General features: G+C 34.8%; 1 long non-coding RNA gene across 2 annotated transcripts in view; it reads right to left on the minus strand.

Moving 5' to 3' along the window:
* The window catches only part of LOC144901710 (uncharacterized), a 56,799-nt gene extending 41,742 nt beyond the window's left edge, over window positions 1-15,057 (minus strand). Inside the window, exons 1-3 of one of the 2 annotated variants that reach the window (XR_013629776.1) lie at window positions 14,921-15,057; window positions 7,483-7,608; window positions 7,235-7,283 (exon numbers count right to left, since the gene is read on the minus strand). This is a non-coding gene — a long non-coding RNA (uncharacterized LOC144901710). Of the gene's footprint in view, window positions 1-7,234; window positions 7,284-7,482; window positions 7,609-14,920 lie in introns of those variants that run through there. The other variant, XR_013629777.1, reaches the window with a different exon arrangement.
* Window positions 15,058-18,140: the final 3,083 nt, after the last annotated feature.

Consider the following 18,140-nt stretch of genomic DNA (forward strand, 5'->3'; position numbering starts at 1 on the left):
GTGTTAGCATGCTAATATTTGCGTGTTAACATTGACATCATGCTAATATAAACATGATAGTATTATTCTCAATTTTTATAGCTAGAAACATATTTTTATTATATTTATTATTAATATGTATACTGTAGCATATTATGCTAAATGTTGGCATGCTAGCAATTCTAGCATGCCAACATTAGCATACAATATATCAATTTTTTATCCATTTTCATTGCTAGACACTTATATAATACCACTATTTTAGAGGGGGTTAGCATGCTAATGTTAGGATGTTGTTATTGTTAGCATATTAACATTAGAACAGCATTTAGCCATTGTCATAGTTACACAAAAATACTTATGCTATTGAGTTATTATGCTACATGTTATTATGCTAACATTAGCATGTTAATATTGCTAGCATTATCATTGTAGCATTTTTAGCCCTTTTCATAGGTTGACCATTATATAAACACTCAGCACTGTCATATTAGGTGTTAGCGTGTATGGCATTTTATTATTAATATGTATATTGTAGCATATTATGCTACATGTTGGCATGCTAGCAATTCTAGCATGCCAACATTAGTATAGTAGCATTGTTATCCATTTTCATTGCTGGCCCATATTGCACAGGTTGCAATGTTCCAAATGCGCTGTAGATAACATACTGTACCATTCATTTCCAATATGAAATGTATTATGCATGAATGGCCGTGGTTCATTTTCAGTTTGATAAGTCCGTCACTCAGGGAGTCCATTGTGAGTGTCAAATGTACGGCGGAAATAATGGATGGTAGGGGGGGAAAAAACACAGCGGGTTGTGACTATGCAGCATTTATTCCATGGAAAAAAGGAACAGTTTGCGTGATTAAAACTAATTCTATTCTGTTTTTCCCCCCGACTGTGAAGCAGATTGGCAGAGCTGCCATTTTGGAGCGGAGCAACGTCTCCGTAATCCGCTGCTACGTTATTGTTTGAGCCGCTATTAGATAGCAGATTGAAGACATTTGTTGTGCGCAATCCTGCAGATTACTGAGAGGCGCTGTGACAACAACAAATGAGAAACAGGAAATACAATGCAAGAACAGGAGGGGAGAAGCTGAGAGTGCATCCAAATTACACACATTAATAATTCAGTTCAATTTCGGTTATACGGTGCAAAATCATTCCAGAAGTTATGAGGCCTGCTACCTGTACCTACCGAGCACTAGATGGTATACTATATCAAATGTATGGAGTACATATGTCACATCAAAGTAGCAGGAAGCTTGGCAGATTATGCAAATGAATCCCTTGACGTAATGGCATGGAAATGGCATGTTACGCATTAAAAAGGCTTGCTTTATGTGCAGCATGACACATCCGTGTGTTAGAACAGGGGTGTCCAAACTTTTTCCACATCCTGAAAAATGGAAGCATGAAAGGCACCTTTTGTAAAGCAACACGTGTAAATATACTCAGTAGTTTGTGTGTGTGTGTGTGCAGTGTGGATGTTTAACTTAATTCTACCAATTTCTACATATGTTATTGTCATTTTCCTGCGTCGCGTGTGCTGGAAATGTGGAGATAAAAATGAAACATCTTCAATTTGTTTGCTCATATAGCTCATTGATTAGCTTTATTAAATATGTATGGATCATAAATAGCTACTTTCAAATTTCTCAACCGATCCAGACTGTTAAAGTCTCATTTGGAACATTTAGCCTTCCCAATATATTACACTATCATGCGTGGTGTTAGCATGCTAATGTTAGCATGTTGGCATTTCCAGTATTGGCATTCTGGCATTTTTAACTATTTTCATAGGTAGATGTACAGTATATGTAAACACCAGCACTATTATGGTAGGTGTTAGCATGTTAACATTACTATTTTAGCATTGCTAGCATGTTAACATTAATATAGTAGAATTTTTAGTCATTTTCTAAAAAGGTAGACACCGATTTCTACATATGTTATTGTTGTTTTCTTGCGTCGCATGTGCTGGAAATGTGGAGATAAAAGTGAAACATCTTCAATTTGTTGTCATCTTGACAGTATTATTAATTGCTAATGTGACATTGTTGACTTTTATACATGTGGTTTTTATGATTCGATCATCAGTTTGTGCTAAATGCAGACAATTTTTCACATTTATCATGATCCTGCTCAATTTGTGGTCAATAAAAACATACATTTGTAGCCTTATTAGCGGGGTGTGGATTGTAATGTTTTTGCCAGAAGGCAAAGGTGTTTCCTCTGGGTACTCCGATTTCCTCCCACATTACAAAAACATGCATGCTAGACTATATTAAACCATTCAATTAATTAAGGACATTCATGCCATTTTCCCCACATATCAAGAATTCCCACTTTTTGACATTCCCACTTTTTGGTAGGCAAAATGTGTTTGATCTAAAGATTTCTAGCTACTTTCAAATTTCTCAACCGATCCAGACCGTTAGTCAAAATTCCCAACTCATTTGGAACATTTAGCCTTATATTGCCCTATCATGCATGGTGTTAGCATGCTAACGTTACCATGTTGGCATTTCCAGTATTGGCATACTAGCATTTTTAACCATTTTCATAGGTAGATGTACAGTATATGTAAACAGTAGCATTATTATGGTAGGTGTTAGCATGCTAACATTACTATGTTAGCATTGCTAGCATGTTAACATTAATATAGTAGAATTTTTAGCCTAAAAATGTAGACACTTATGTAAAGACATTATCATGCTAGGTGTTAGCATGCTAATGTTTGCGTGTTAACATTGATATCATGCTAACATAAACATAGTAGTATTCTCCATTTTCATAGCTATACACATATTTTTTATATTTATTATTGATATGTATATTGTAGCATATTATGCTACATGTTGGCATGCTAGCAATTCTAGCATGCCAACATTAGCATAGTAGCATTTTTAGCCATTTTGATAGCTGGACACATATATATTACCACTATTTTAGAAAGGGTTAGCATTCTAATGTTAGGATTTTGTAATTGTTAGCATGTTAACATTAGAACAGCATTTAGCCATTGTCGTAGTTATACACAAATACTTTTATGCTACATGTTAGTATGTTAACATTATCATGTTAATATTGCTATTCTAGTTACTTAATTTGACGGACTTTTGCAATGCAATTGTGTTCTTGCTCAGCATGAATGTCCAGTAAATAATATAATAATAATAGTACAGTAAATAATTTGTGATCATGTTGGTATTATATCATATTCAGTTGCTTGTAAATGTGATTTTGTCGACTTCTTTACATGCAGTCATGTTTCTCATTAGTTAATTTTTTTTTATGTCTAAAGTGTGCTGCTAATTATCACATCAATTATCACAAACTTTTACAATACCGCCAGTTGTACATATATATTTTTTCCCAGTCTGGAAATTGTAATGTTGCGAAAAGTTTCTAATTTGCATCACAACATCTTCACAGCGTTTGCATTCCGCCTTTGTCACCTCTCCTCTTCATCCACACACACACACACACACACACACACACACCTTGGCTCACCTCGCTAGCACACATCAGTAACAATCTCATTTACCGCCCCATTAATCACCACCATTCTGCTCACTGTGTGTATGTGTGTATGTAGAAGCCAAGCAGGATGTGTCAGTGACAGCCAACCTTCTTCTTCTTCTGTGCATTAGGAAAGCACTCAGCCTGATGAGGAAGTGAATACTATGCAGGCTCGCATGAATTATCGGCTGCACTTATGGTTTCCATTAAGTATATGGATGAGATGAATCTAGAAATATAGCTCATTGATTAGCTTTATTAAATATGTATGGATTATAAAAGGCGGCGGGTTCAGTTAAAGAGCAGGTAAGGAATTAGACATTTCTGTAGTTGCATTTTTCTTTTGTCTACTATGTCAAAAAATTTGAATATTGTGGAATATTTACTCTCTGTATTCGATACTTGGTTGCGCGAATCACCGCTTTAATTCGATCTGGCATGGAGTCCATCAGCCAGTGGCACCATGGAGGTGTTACAGAGCCCCAGCATGCTTCCATAGCTCATCTCTGTTGTTGGGTCTGATGCTACTCATCTTCCTCTTCACAATACACCACACCTTCTCTATGGGGTTCAGGTCAGGTGAATTTGCAGGCCAGCCCAGCACAGTAATACAGTTGTCAGTAAACCAGTTACTAGTGGTTTTGGACTTGGACTTGGTTTTGGATGTAGGCAGGTGCCAGTTCACGTTGGAATATGAAGTAGATGAAGCATGAAGTGCTGCAAGATCTGCCCTTGGTAAAACAGAGTGGACCAACACCATCAGATGACATGGCAACCAAAATCATTCCAGACTGACAAAACTTCACACTGGACTTTAGGAACCTTCGGTCCTTTGCCTCTCCAGTCTTCCCCCAGACTCTAGCACTGATTTGCAAATGAGATATATTTGCTCGCGTCAGAGAACAGGACCTTGGACCATTGGACAACAGTCCAATTCTTTTTATCCAAAGCCCAGGTCAGATGTTTTGATTTTTTTTTGAGCAAACAGGGTATTTTGAGAGTTCGTACAAGAATATTCTAATATGACATGGATTCTGGGGTTTTCCTGAACTATTTGCCATAAAAATCTAAACCAAAAATGTTTTGAATAGTTCCGTGCATGCATGATGAACTTAGAATATAAAGTTTCAAAATGGTAATTAAGGAAGACATTAAGAGTATTTTGAGACTTCGTACAAGAATATTCTAATATGACACATGGATTCTGGGGTTTTCCTTAACTATTTGCCATACAAATCAAGACCAAAAATGTTTTGAATATTTCAGTGCATGCATGATGAACTTAGAATATAAAGTTTCAAAATGTTAATTAAGGAAGAAATTAACAGAGTATTTTGAGACTTTGTACAAGAATATTCTAATATGACATGGATTCTAGGGTTTTCCTGAACTATTTGCCATAAAAATCAAGACCAAAAATGTTTTGAATAGTTCGGTGCATGCATGATGAACTTAGAATATAAAGTTTCAAAATGTTAATTAAGGAAGAAATTAACAGAGTACTTGGAGACTTCTTATAAGAATATTCTAATATGACACATGGATTCTGGGGTTTTCCTGAACTATTTGCCATAAAAATCAAGACCAAAAATGTTTTGAATAGTTCAGTGCATGCATGATGAACTTATCAAAATGTTAATTAAGGAAGAAATTAACTGAGTATTTTGAGACTTTGTACAAGAATATTCTAATATGACACATGGATTCTAGGGTTTTCCTGAACTATTTGCCATAAAAATCAAGACCAAAAATGTTTTGAATAGTTCGGTGCATGCATGATGAACTTAGAATATAAAGTTTCAAAATGTTAATTAAGGAAGAAATTAACAGAGTATTTTGAGACTTTGTACAAGAATATTCTAATATGACACATGGATTCTGGGGTTTTCCTGAACTATTTGCCATAAAAATCAAGACCAAAAATGTTTTGAATAGTTCAGTGCATGCATGATGAACTTAGAATATAAAGTTTCAAAATGTTAATCAAGGAAGAAATTAACAATATTCACATGGCTCTGTATGTGGGAGACCAGGGCTGGCCCTTACCTCCCTGTGGACGAATGCTAATCCTACAAAAGACCCCTCCGCCCCCCCAAGCTGCCTAATGAGCCATTGAAAGCATTTGCCACTGTGCCACACCTGCACCTCACACCTTTTATAGTACATCCCTCCGTTTCAAACACTTTGTTGTCAGACTACTTTGCTGTGTGTTGCTGAAGGCTACAACTAATCCACAACAAATAAGTGAAGTTTGAAGCTGCCAGCCATGGAGGACGCAGGAGCTCAGGACAAATGGCAAAGAATAAAAGCTCGGAGGCAACAAGGCAGGCGGGAGGGAGGGACATAAAACAAAAGATAAATAGGCCAACAAAAACGACCAAGAACAGAAAAACCGAGGGTGTGTTTACACCACAGCCATATTTTAAAAACAGGTAGAAAAAACAATCCTTGCTCAAGCAGACCTGTAAATATACTGAAATATTCATATACATACATTTCATTTGCATTTACATCAGTTTAAAATGATTTGTGTTAAAATGCCCACATATAACACACTGCTGAAAGGTGAGAAATGGCGTCATAGTACTGTATGTACTGTACCTTATATATTACTATATAAGGTTTGTACTGTTCTTTATTTGAAGTGAGTGTTGTTTCTTAAAAGTTGTTTATTTTTGGAAGTAAAAACTGATACAGAAATGGCTTTTTTGAGGACTGATTTTAAATTTCTATATTATTGGAATCTTAGCAAAGGAATGAGAAAAATGTGACGTTCATTGAATTACTATATATATTACTATATATATATATATATGTTCAAAAATATATAATCTCATAAGAACTGTTGTAATTTCACCATATTTAACAGAGGCTGTCAAAATATTTTTTTTTATTTTTTTGAAAGGGAAAAAAAAGAAAAATGTGACGTTCATTGAATTTTTTTATATTATATATATATATATATATATATATATATATATATATATATATATATATATATTCAAAAACATATAATCTCATAAGAACTGTTGTAATTTTACCATATTTAACAGAGGCTGTCAAAATGTTTTTTTTTTATTTTTTGAAAGGGAAAAAAAAGAAAAATGTGACGTTCATTGAATTTTTTTTATATTATTATATATATATATATATTCAAAAATATATAATCTCATAAGAACTGTTGTAATTTTACCATATTTAACGGAGGCTGTCAAAATGGTTTTTTTTTGTTTTTTTTTGAAAGGGAAAAAAAGAAAAATGTGACGTTCATTGAATTTTTTTTATATTGTAGGATTTTTAAAATGAAAAATGTAATATATATATATATATATATATATATATATATATAGATATTCAAAAATATACAATCTCATAAGAACTGTTGTAATTTTACCATATTTAACAGAGGCTGTCAAAATGTTTTTGTTTTTTTTTTAAAGGAAAAAAAAAAAGAAAAATGTGACGTTCATTGAATTTTTTTTATATTGTAGGATTTTTACAATGAAAAAGATGTAAAATATATATATATATAATCTCATAAGAACTGTTGTAATTTTACCATATTTAACAGAGGCTGTCAAAATGTTTAGTTTTTTTTTTGAAAAAGAAACAAATGTAGTTGTAATGTGCGGGAAAATTTGGGGATTTTATCTTTTAAAATGAAATATGTCCTTTTGAGATAGTACAAAGTCTGTTTCTTAAAGTTACATACTTTTGTCGGGGGAAAAAAATACTTTTGAGGAAAAAGTGCTGGAGTCAAAATATTGCCATTCCTGCAACGTATTGGGAAAATGTTGTAATGTTACTGGAGTAAAGTTTTCACTTTTTTTTTTAGAAATAATAACTAAACACAACAACACAAACAGCATAACCAGGCTCCTGGGCCCCTGCACTACATTATTTGAGAGATGTAAACCACAGCAGATCACATATCTGTTCACCAGAATGAGAAAAATGCTAATGTTAGCTTACTTTGCTGCCTTAGCGCTGGATGCTGCAGGATCCATAGTCCACAGTCTCCAGTTTGCGGCAGCGCCCTCAGTCTCCTCTTGGATAAAATGCATCTCCTTAGCAACAGCCACATATCGAGAAGTTCTCCTGCATAAAGAAATGGATATTGTAGATAAATGCGACTCTTTTTAAAAAAGCAAACATGTCCTGTAGCATCAAGACTCATGAGAACATTTCATTTCAGGCACAAGCAGACCAGTAAATATTTATGTGTATTTTTACTCTTCCCGAAGCCTGCAGTTTATCTTGCTTTTATCCATGAAAAAGTTGTTTTTTTCAGGCCCAAAGCCAAAGATTACAAACTATGGAAACCAGACGGGAACCAAAAAGATCCACTTCTGAGATAACACGGCAACTTTGACGCCGCCGACGTCACACATGGGCAGGGAAAAGCAAACACTTTACGAGTGTATCATTCCTGCTGCTTTTTTTTTTTTTAAGAGAATGATTTGATATGGAAGTCAGGCCTCTCGTAGACCTGCCGTACAAACACACATAAACACAAAGGGGGGGGTTCTTAATGAAGTGAGTCCCCGCTGCAGTAATGAGTGCACAGATTTATCTACATTAGCATCCCATTCCTGCGCCACAGTAGATCAGGAGGCCATGACAGCACTCACAGCCAGACGCATTACAGTTATTTATTGCCACGCTGATCCAAGCGCCGCTACTTCGCTTTGCTAGCAGAAAGCCTCGCAGAGAAGAGAGAGAGAGTGCACAGAAGTGATGCACATTCTCGGGATTTGTGCTGAGCTTTGTTTGCATTTCAGATAAGCCTCAGCTCTTTATAGCAACACAATGTCTCGTGGTGATGGTTAATTGTGAAATCAGGGTGATTGTCATTTAGAGTGACTCACTGATGAAAATGCTCAAGCCAACTTGCCCGTTTCATGGTTAAGAAAATACTAATACAAGAAAAAAACATATGTCGCAATATTACTCCAATAAAGTGAGAAATAAATCAGTATCGTACAACTTTTTGTACAAAAAGTCAATACTAAGACATTTTTTCAATCTGAAATTGTGATTAAATGTGCGATAACACAAACATGCAATTAATCACAATTAAATATTTTAAACTATTTTTTCTCATATTACAAATTTATTTTGTAAAAAATTTTCTCATTAGAATATCACTTGTGTCTTCATATTTTCACTTTGTCATATTATTTTCCGATTTTGTCAATTATCTTCTCATAATGACTTTATTCCCACAATATTTGTATGTACGTATTTATGTATTTTTTATATGCTACTGAAATTATTGGTTCTCATAATATGCATTATGATCAAAATTATGACTTTCCCATTAGATAACAATTTCAGTTTTTTGTACAATTAAACAATTTTCATGTTAAATTATATTTATATTAATTATATAAGAATGTGCTGCAGGCCACGCATGGCCCCCTGCTTCAAATAGTTCAGTGCATGCATGATGAACTTAGAATATAAAGTTTCAAAATGTTAATTATGGAAGAAATTAACAATATTCACATGGCTCTGTATGTGGGAGACCAGGGCTGGTCCTTACCTCCCTGTGGACGTAAGCTAATTCTACAAAAGATGGTTAAGAAAATACTAATACAAGAAAAAAACATATGTCGCAATATTACGCCAATAAAGTGAGAAATAAATCAGTATCGTACAACTTTTTGTACAAAAAGTTAATACTAAGACATTTTTTCAATCTGAAATTGTGATTAAATGTGAGATAACACAAACAACATGCAATTAATCGCAATTAAATATTTTAATCAATTGATAGACTTTTTTTACAAATGTAGTAATCTTATAATATTATTACATTTCCTACCCCAAAGAAGTCCTGATATTATGGTACTATCTTACTGGGATATATTTGGATTTCCATAATATTATAACCTTTTTACCAACTTCATGTTTAAAAAAATACAACTTTAGGTTTTTTTTTTTGCTTCTCATGACAATTTCTTCTCATATTACAAATTTATTTTTGTAAAATTTGTTCTCATTAGAATATCACTTGTGACTTTGTCATATTATTTTCCAATTTTGTCAATTATCTTCTCATAATGACTATTCCCAATATTAGTATGTATTTATGTATTTTTTATATGCTACTGAAATTGTTATTGATTCTCATAATATGCATTATGATCAAAATTATGACTTTTTTACAGGTTTTTTTGTACAATTACACAATTTTCATGTTAAATTACATTTTAAGAATGTGCTGCGGGCCACAAATGGCACCGTGCTTCAAATGCAGTCACTGCCATCTTGCATCTCACAACATTAAAAAGGGAGGTTGCCTCCAGCCACAGCTATTAATGCCAGTGTTTTGACCAAGTACCAAGTAAAAGACCCGGCCGTTATTTGGTTTTGTAAACGACAAAAGAAAATGTATTATGTTAATGAAACTACAAGATAAAGTATATTTTTACTGAAAGAAAAATGCCGTACTTTAATGTGTGAAAAAATGTGTAAAGATGAAAATATTAAAGGTCTATTTTTTCATTAGAAAAAGCTTTATTACAATGAAAACATTTGATGGAAGTGTTGACTTATTTTATTTAAAGAAGACCTATTATGCTCATTTTTCAACCCTTTGTATTGCGTTGTGGTCTCCTCTAGAGCAGCTACACACAATAACCCGCACAGAAAACTGTTTAGATTCTCCAGAATCTGCACCTATTCCAGCTGTATTTCCTTGGATTTTACTTCCTGCCAAAACGGTCTGTTTAAATTAATTCCACCCACAGCCCGCCTCCGGGCACGCCCTGTAAATGATAGGAAGCAGTATGGGTGTGTGATCAAACTATAAACCATATAAGGAAGTCTACCCCTCTGTGACATCACAAAGGGGCAGTTTTACCACGCCTTTTGAAACCGAGCCTTTTGAGACGTTCCAAACTTCTTTCAGGGCTCACTTCTAAATGCTTAAACCTCATTATCTGAAACTTTGGCATCGTTTAACACGAGAATGCAACATTGTAACTACATTTATAGGTCAGAAAAGTGGGAAAATAGATCCCTTTTAATCATTCAGTTGTATTTGTTGTATATTTTCCTTTGAAAAAGTCTTGCTAGAAAATAAAACTTGAATAAAATAGGAAGATGAAAAAGAAAGTCTAATTTTATTTTAAAAAAGTCAATTCCAGATATTTTTTACAATAAAAAAGACATGTTACGAGCATAAAAGTTATGTTAATTGTGAGAATTTTGAAGTTTTTTTTACTATTGTCTTGTAAAGTATTTATGAAAATGTACAGACACCTACACATTTCCCCGAGCGCTCAGCTGCAATTTGCAAAACACACACAATCTTAAGGGCATGAACCTTGAGCGAATCCAGGAAACTCAAACCACAGACCCTGTGTTCAGCACATCTTCACAAAAGTGCAACAATGATCCATACTTGCTTCTGTATTGATAAAAAGCAAACTAGGACAGCCAAGCTTTGACAGTCTGGAGTAGCGAACACAAAAGTGGAAGCTTTGCTGTCCCTCGCGAGCAGAAAAGAAAATCTTGGTGTGAGTTTGTTCTCTTTGACAGGATTAACTGACAACACTTGTCTTGATGATCTTCACAAGATTTCACTGACATTTTTATAAACCCAAACACTCGTCTCATACATTTTTTTTTTTACACAAGAAGCAAAAAGAGGTAATGACCAACTCCTCACTAATGGATTTCACTTCAGAGCAATTTTAAGCCATAAAACTGACCACAAGGTGGCAGAAGTGCATTAGATAAGAGCTCAGCAGAGATTATTGTATGTGGGCAGAAAAAAACACAAGGATTGGATGTACATGTGGAAACATAGTTCAGTTCCAAATGTGAAAACTCTAAATAGTTTATTATGTTCTATTTGGAAATCAACCTCTTTTTTGGGTCGTTTATGTCGTGGTATAGTTTAGACTGGTCGCCAGCCAATCACAGGGCACATATAGACAAACAACCATTCACACTCACATTCATACTTATAGACAATTTGGAGTCGCCAATTAACCTAGCATGTTTTTGGAATGTGGGAGGAAACCGGAGTACCCGTAGAAAACCCACACGTGCACGGGGAGAAAATGCAAACTCCACACAGAGATGGCTGAGGGTGGAATTGAACCCTGGTCTCCTAGCTGTGAGGTCTACTCGTCCGCCGTGCCGCCCTAGTTTAGATTGTAAAAGCAAAAAATATTTGTGTCAAAAAAGCTGGTTCTACCCTTTTTAGTGGAAAACAGATATTTTCCTGAAACTAACTTACTGTATGTTCTATTGCTGATTACTAAAGAACGGAAAAAGATACTAACTTTTTTTATCTGATGAAAGACAGGAGTCTAAATCTTTTTGGTTGTTGCCTTGAAAGATCAGTCGAAATCATCTAAAAAGCCAGTACAGGGATGGTAATGGTAATGGTAATGGTTTTATTTCATTTGAACATGGATCAGATTCCAATTGAGTGCATCCCATAATCAGTTCACAGTTCCACATGTCCAAAAGGAGTAGGAAGAAGCAAAGCTTATTAAATCCTACCCCTCCATCTGGTACTTTTACAATCAGTAACTGTTACATTTGTTCACTTCCTGCTTTCTATAATACAGTTTAAGGTTTTTTTTTTATTTTTTTAATAATGTACCTCGTACCAAAGTACAAGGTGATATGACCATCCAATGACATAATGGGTACCATAGTAAGTGTCAATATAGTGATATATATAGCACATCATGACTGGTTCAAGACTCTTCATCCTTGTATTTAGCAAACATCAACTGCTTGTATTGTTTCTTGAATTGGCTCATCGTTGTGCATTGTTTGATTTCCTTACTCAATCCATTCCATAGTTTGATTCCACATACTGAAATGAATGAATGAGTTAAGATTAAATTCATAGACATGAATAAACAATTACAAAGCATCTTCCTGCTGGAAAATGTTGAGTGAATTTGCTTGAAGATAGTGCCATCAAAGTACTTTTTTCAAGTCACTATAACACAACAAACTGCAAATTTATAGCAAAGAAATCCGCAAATATACAAGGATCTTCTGTATACAGTACAGTAACAAAACTTAGTCCCGGCTGTAAATGTTCCGTGCAAGGACGACAGGTTATGACGTATTATATCACCACTGTCAACGCCATTGAGGCCAGTTCCACCGGTGCCACTTTTTCCGTTACCGGTAGGTGACATACCAAGGCTTCCACAAATTTCACTGTTCCAAGCCTTCCCTCTCTCAGTCGGGAGATGAATGGCAATGTTTAGCCACCGTCAAAGCGTCCTTGAGTGTCAGACAATAGGAACAAAGCGGCGGCGGTGGAGAGGCACAAGAACAGGAGGCGGAAAAGAGATAAGCGCTAGAGGGGTTAACAAAAGAGGCTGTCAGAGACGAAGGTGCTTTTTCATTGTCTGGCGCATTTAATGAGCGGGAATTAAACAACGACAGCATGTAATAACCTCTGAGCGGTGAGTGTGTTTATGTAGTTGATACCCTGCTTGCTCCGCCGCACATAGCGGATGTTCATTTTCAGGGTGTAATCGACTTGAGTGGATTCAAACAAAACAGAGAAAAAACACACAAATTTAGCACAAGGGTGAGGCTTTAACTGAATGTAATAAGAAAATTCCCTCATGATAAATGTAGTTTAACTAAAACATGCCAACTAAAATGATGGATTTTTCCCCAAGCGTAGAGCCACTGGCGTGAAGTCAAATGATCCTGATTTAGTTCATCTACATTCATAACTCCCCGGACAGATTTCTTTTCTTAGCTTGGAATTGTAAAAAGTCTTCCCTTGTTTAACGCAATTAGGAAAGGAAGCGGCGTCAAGGGTTCGGAGTTGGGTTTAGCTTGGCATCGGTTACAGCCGTAACAGGTAACTGTAATAATTGTTCCAGCGATGGAGTCTGGTGCTTGTGCGTCTCACCGAACATTACAGTAATATTACTGACACCTAGTGACCAGTGTGGAATACTACATATCATCACATTGTCTTTGAATGCCTTATAATTTGTATTTTACTTATTTTATACATTTTTATGCTTTAATGTGCTTAATTTAGGCAAGAAAATATGTAAATACGTGCTTTAATATGTAAAAAAGAAACAAAAAGAATGTTTTTTTAAAGCTGTGATGGTGTAGAGATTGGAAATTCAAAGTAGAGAGGGATTACTGTAGTACAGTGGTGTCCAAATTCTTTCCACCAAGGGCCACATACTGAAAAATTAAAGATTGCAAGGTACACTTTGATATTTTACACCTCAAAGCATATGAACTTTTTCCTCAATTTTTTTTCCTCAATCTGTTTTAGAATTGACTTCAGCTATTATTGATCCAAATGTTACATAACAGGTAACAGATAATTGTGCCTGGTTGTTCCAGCGATCAAGTCCGGTGCTTGTGCGTCTCACCGAACATTACAGTAAGATTACTGACACCTAGTGACCTGTGTGGAATACTACATATCATTACATTGTCTTTGAATGCCTTATAATTTGTATTTTACTTCTTTTATAAATTTTTATGCTTTAATGTGCTTAATTTAGGCAAGAAAATATGTAAATACGTGCTTTAATATGTAAAAAAGAAACAAAAACAATTTTGTTTTTTATCGCTGTGATGGTGTAGAGATTGGAAATTCGAAGTGGAGAGGGATTACTGTAGTACAGTGGTGTCCAAATTCTATCCATATACTGAAAAATTAAAGATTGCAACGTCCACTTTGATATTTTTCACCTCAACTTTGTGACACAGGTGAAAAAGGATATGAACTTTTTCCTCAATTTGTTTTAGGATAGACTTCAGTTATTACTTATCCAAATGTTACATATCCTTGGACTAAATTAACCATTTTTTTAATGAATTAAAATACAAACACAGTTTAAGGCTATACAAGGCATTGATTAATTACATCATTATAATAGCACAGGCTACTGCTGTTCCCGTACTCAACTCTGAATCCGCAATGTCACTTCCTGTGCACCTCTGGAAAATGTTTTTTTTTTTACTGAAATGCAAAGTTTTATTTTCATCTTAAATGGCATATTTTCTGATTCTATCTACTATATTGGTAATATGAGTGTAAAGGTGACTATAGGGGTGTTATTTTATGTCTAGAGGGCTCTAATAATGGTAACAATCAGATTTAGTTATAAACAAGTTTTCTACGCTCTAACTACAAAAATATTATCTTTATTAATATTGAATACTTCACAAAAACTCTGAAACCTTCTGAAATAGTATGGCTTGGATGAATTGCATACAATTGTATACTCGCAAAGAGCAGCAATGAACAAGGCACCAAGTAAAAATGGAAGAGTGCTAAAGTAGTGAGACTAAGTATCACAAACACACAAAGGAGCGAAAGGAATAGCAAATATAACTAAATATAATATACTAAAAATAAGCAACAGAGAAGACAGACCTGTGTGTAGGAATACATGCAAGTACCAGGTCGTCACAAGAAGCGGGTGAAGATTCACCAGGAGGCTATAGTTGGTATCTGGAAGTACAAAGAGCAACCAAGAATGAATGCAGGAACACAAAGACACACAATGACTAGAAAAGGAACCAGCTGAACTACATTTGAATGCTGATTACACTTCAGACCCAGCTGGACTAATAGCACTCACATGGAAAGTGAAGAACTAAAATGCTTGCTACTCAGAAAATAACATATAATAATAATAATAATAATAATAATAATAATAATAATAATAATAATAATAATAATAATAATAATAATAATAATAATAATAATAATAATAATAATAATAATAATAATAATAACAATAATAATAATAATAATAATAATAATGCATTTTATTTGTATAGCGCTTTTCAAAATACTCGAACATTTTACAGAAAAATGGAGTTGAATAAAATCAAGTAAACAGTGTAAAAGATACGTTAAAATACAACATTATATATTATACATATATTTTCCTTCAATTTTATATTTATTTAATATTCAATAACTCAATATTTAATCAAGAACTCTGTGCTACAAAAATGACATATATTTCCTCATGATACACGAGGCTAATTTTTTTCCTTGTTATACAACTTTCATTTAATATTTAGTTTCTTTTCGTCATTATGACTTTATTCCCATAACGTGTTGACTTTATCTTTGTATCTTTCAACTTTTCGGCCCCTTTGTATTGAGTTGGGGAGCAGCTACACACGCTAAACAGCACACAAAGCTTTCTAGTTCTACCAGAATCTGCACCTATTCAGCTGTATTTCTTTGCATTTTTTGATTCCTGTGAAAACCGTTTGTTTTACTGTATTCCGTCCGTGACCCGCCTCCAGGGACGCCCACTCCGCTGTGGTTGGTCACACTCCCAAGTGCATAGAAAGAGTTTCGGTTTGTGCTGCTAACTTTATAGGAGTTAGTAATAAACAGTGAAACAGCTTTTAACATCCAGCCGTACGTGTTGGATACCGAATCCAATCCGGAAGTAGAGCTTGGACTGTCAAGAAAATATGTTATTTCAAGATGTCTCTCAATGTTAAGTAGCTTTAGCTAAATATTCATTCACATTCAGGGTGGGCAGCACTGGAGCTAAGGTGGGTGAAGCATGTTGCCCATGGACACAACAACTGTGACTGGGTGGGAGAAACCACTACATCCTGAGCCACCACCACCTCAATGAATAGATTTAAATGAGCAGAATAAAGTCATAATATTAAAAATATTATTAAAATACTACTAATAATATTAAAAATATTATTAAAAATACTAATATTAATAATAATGTTTAAAATATATGCATATTTAAATATTATTATTATTGATAATTATTATAATTAATTATTTTAATTATTATAATTATTATTAATAAGAATAATAATTACAAATAGCATACAGTTGATACATCAAATATTACAAATATTTTTTTCAAAAAGCCATAATATTATGAGAATAAAGTTATAATATTACAAGATTAATGGTATGAAAAACACAAACTTTTTGTAAATTAAAAAAATAATACAATGGAAAAATGGCCAAAAAAAAGGTGTCATATAAAAAGAAAACATTCCAACTAATAATACGCTTTCTCACTGATAAAACAACACGGTCCTTGGTGGAAAAAGTTTGGACACCCCAATCTAAACTAAAGTGATGACATTTTATCTTGAAGGTTTTTTTAAATTGTTTGCTTCTTTCGACTTTTTCCTTGAGTGCTTCAGTGCGTCAACATCACTGAAAAAAAAAAAATCTTGTTTAAAAAAACACTTTGTGTATTTATTTGTGAATCACCGGTGTTCCTTTTAGTGGAACAAATGGCATTAAAAAGACTATCAAAAGGATGACTTTTATTCCTGCATTACAACACCCACTTCATTCAAGTTTATGACAAAAATCAGGAGACTCTGCCAAAAACTCAAGAATGCTTTGGATTCATGCTAGCATATATGTAATAAATATATAATCGAAGTTTTATAATCATTAAACAACTGGACAATTACGCTACATAGACATTTAGCTTGGTGGCGGCCATGTTTTTCAACATTTCTTGCTCAAGGAGTTGAATAATAAGGGGTGCATGTTTTCACCAATTTTGGCCCCTTTTGCGTGCAAGCAGCTCAGGAGTAGGACAGTTACTTAACGCGCATGCACAGCATTCCCAATGACATCCCGACGTTCCTCAATGGCTATCAATCACAGCGAGTCCAATCCACACATCCAGTATAACCTCCTCACCACAGTGAATTAATGACTTTAATCCTTCATGTTTGAAGCTCACAGGGCGGTATAATCTCCGCCCCGCCGGTCGCCACACATTCCAGCTGATTCCAATTAGATGCTGTGGGTAAATAATATTGTAATGCGGCGCTTTATTGAGTGCCGGGTGAACAAAAAAGTGCCCTGTTGAGGATGAGCTTCTCGTCTTTGGAAGCTAATCTACCCGGTCCGTTTTACAAAACGCCATGGCGCATGTTCTGTTGTCGTTTATTTTTGAGAATGGAAGTATGATTACACCTTTAGAGAAAATGACGGATAAAGACAGGAGACAAAAAACGGCAAGGCCGTCATCTTCTTCTCTGCAGGAAACCGAGGCATTTTATGTTCTCCATAAAATGATGCGTGTAAGAGAGCGAGCAAAGGTTGAGGCATCAGATTTGGAAAAATAAACCACACAAGCTAAACTATCGGGTGTAAAATGTGCAGGTGTTGGGAATATCCACAAGATAAATCAGTACATCAAATATAGAGGTCGAGCACGTCAAACGTTTAGGACAATAGACAATCAAACATAAGTCAAACGAGGCCGCAGTACGCTGAAATGGGTCAAGCCGAGAGGAGTCGATCACAGCAGGATGAGCTGCATCTGGTCCTCACTGGATACACGGCGCCCCCTTGAGGGTTATCCAACTTGATTATGTGTGAGCATGAGCACAGGAGAAGAAGAGGGGTTTGCTAAAGTATGACCTCATCCAGGTAGAAAGACAGGAATGGGTACCAAATCTCTTTCCCATACGTTAATGCTAGTAACCATTTGAGTACTAAAAGAACGTAAGCCTCAACAGAGGAACACGGATTCTCACGCTCTTTTTAAACTTGATGGTCGACCTTAGCGTGTGAAGAGCAGCGCTCAAAACAGCAACACAACACTTCCTCGTTATGGACCAATCAT

The sequence above is a fragment of the Doryrhamphus excisus genome, linkage group LG14 (genome assembly GCF_037039965.1).
Source record: "Doryrhamphus excisus strain RoL-2023G ecotype Guam linkage group LG14, RoL_Dexc_Guam_v1.1, whole genome shotgun sequence".
Lineage (NCBI taxonomy): Eukaryota > Metazoa > Chordata > Actinopteri > Syngnathiformes > Syngnathidae > Doryrhamphus > Doryrhamphus excisus.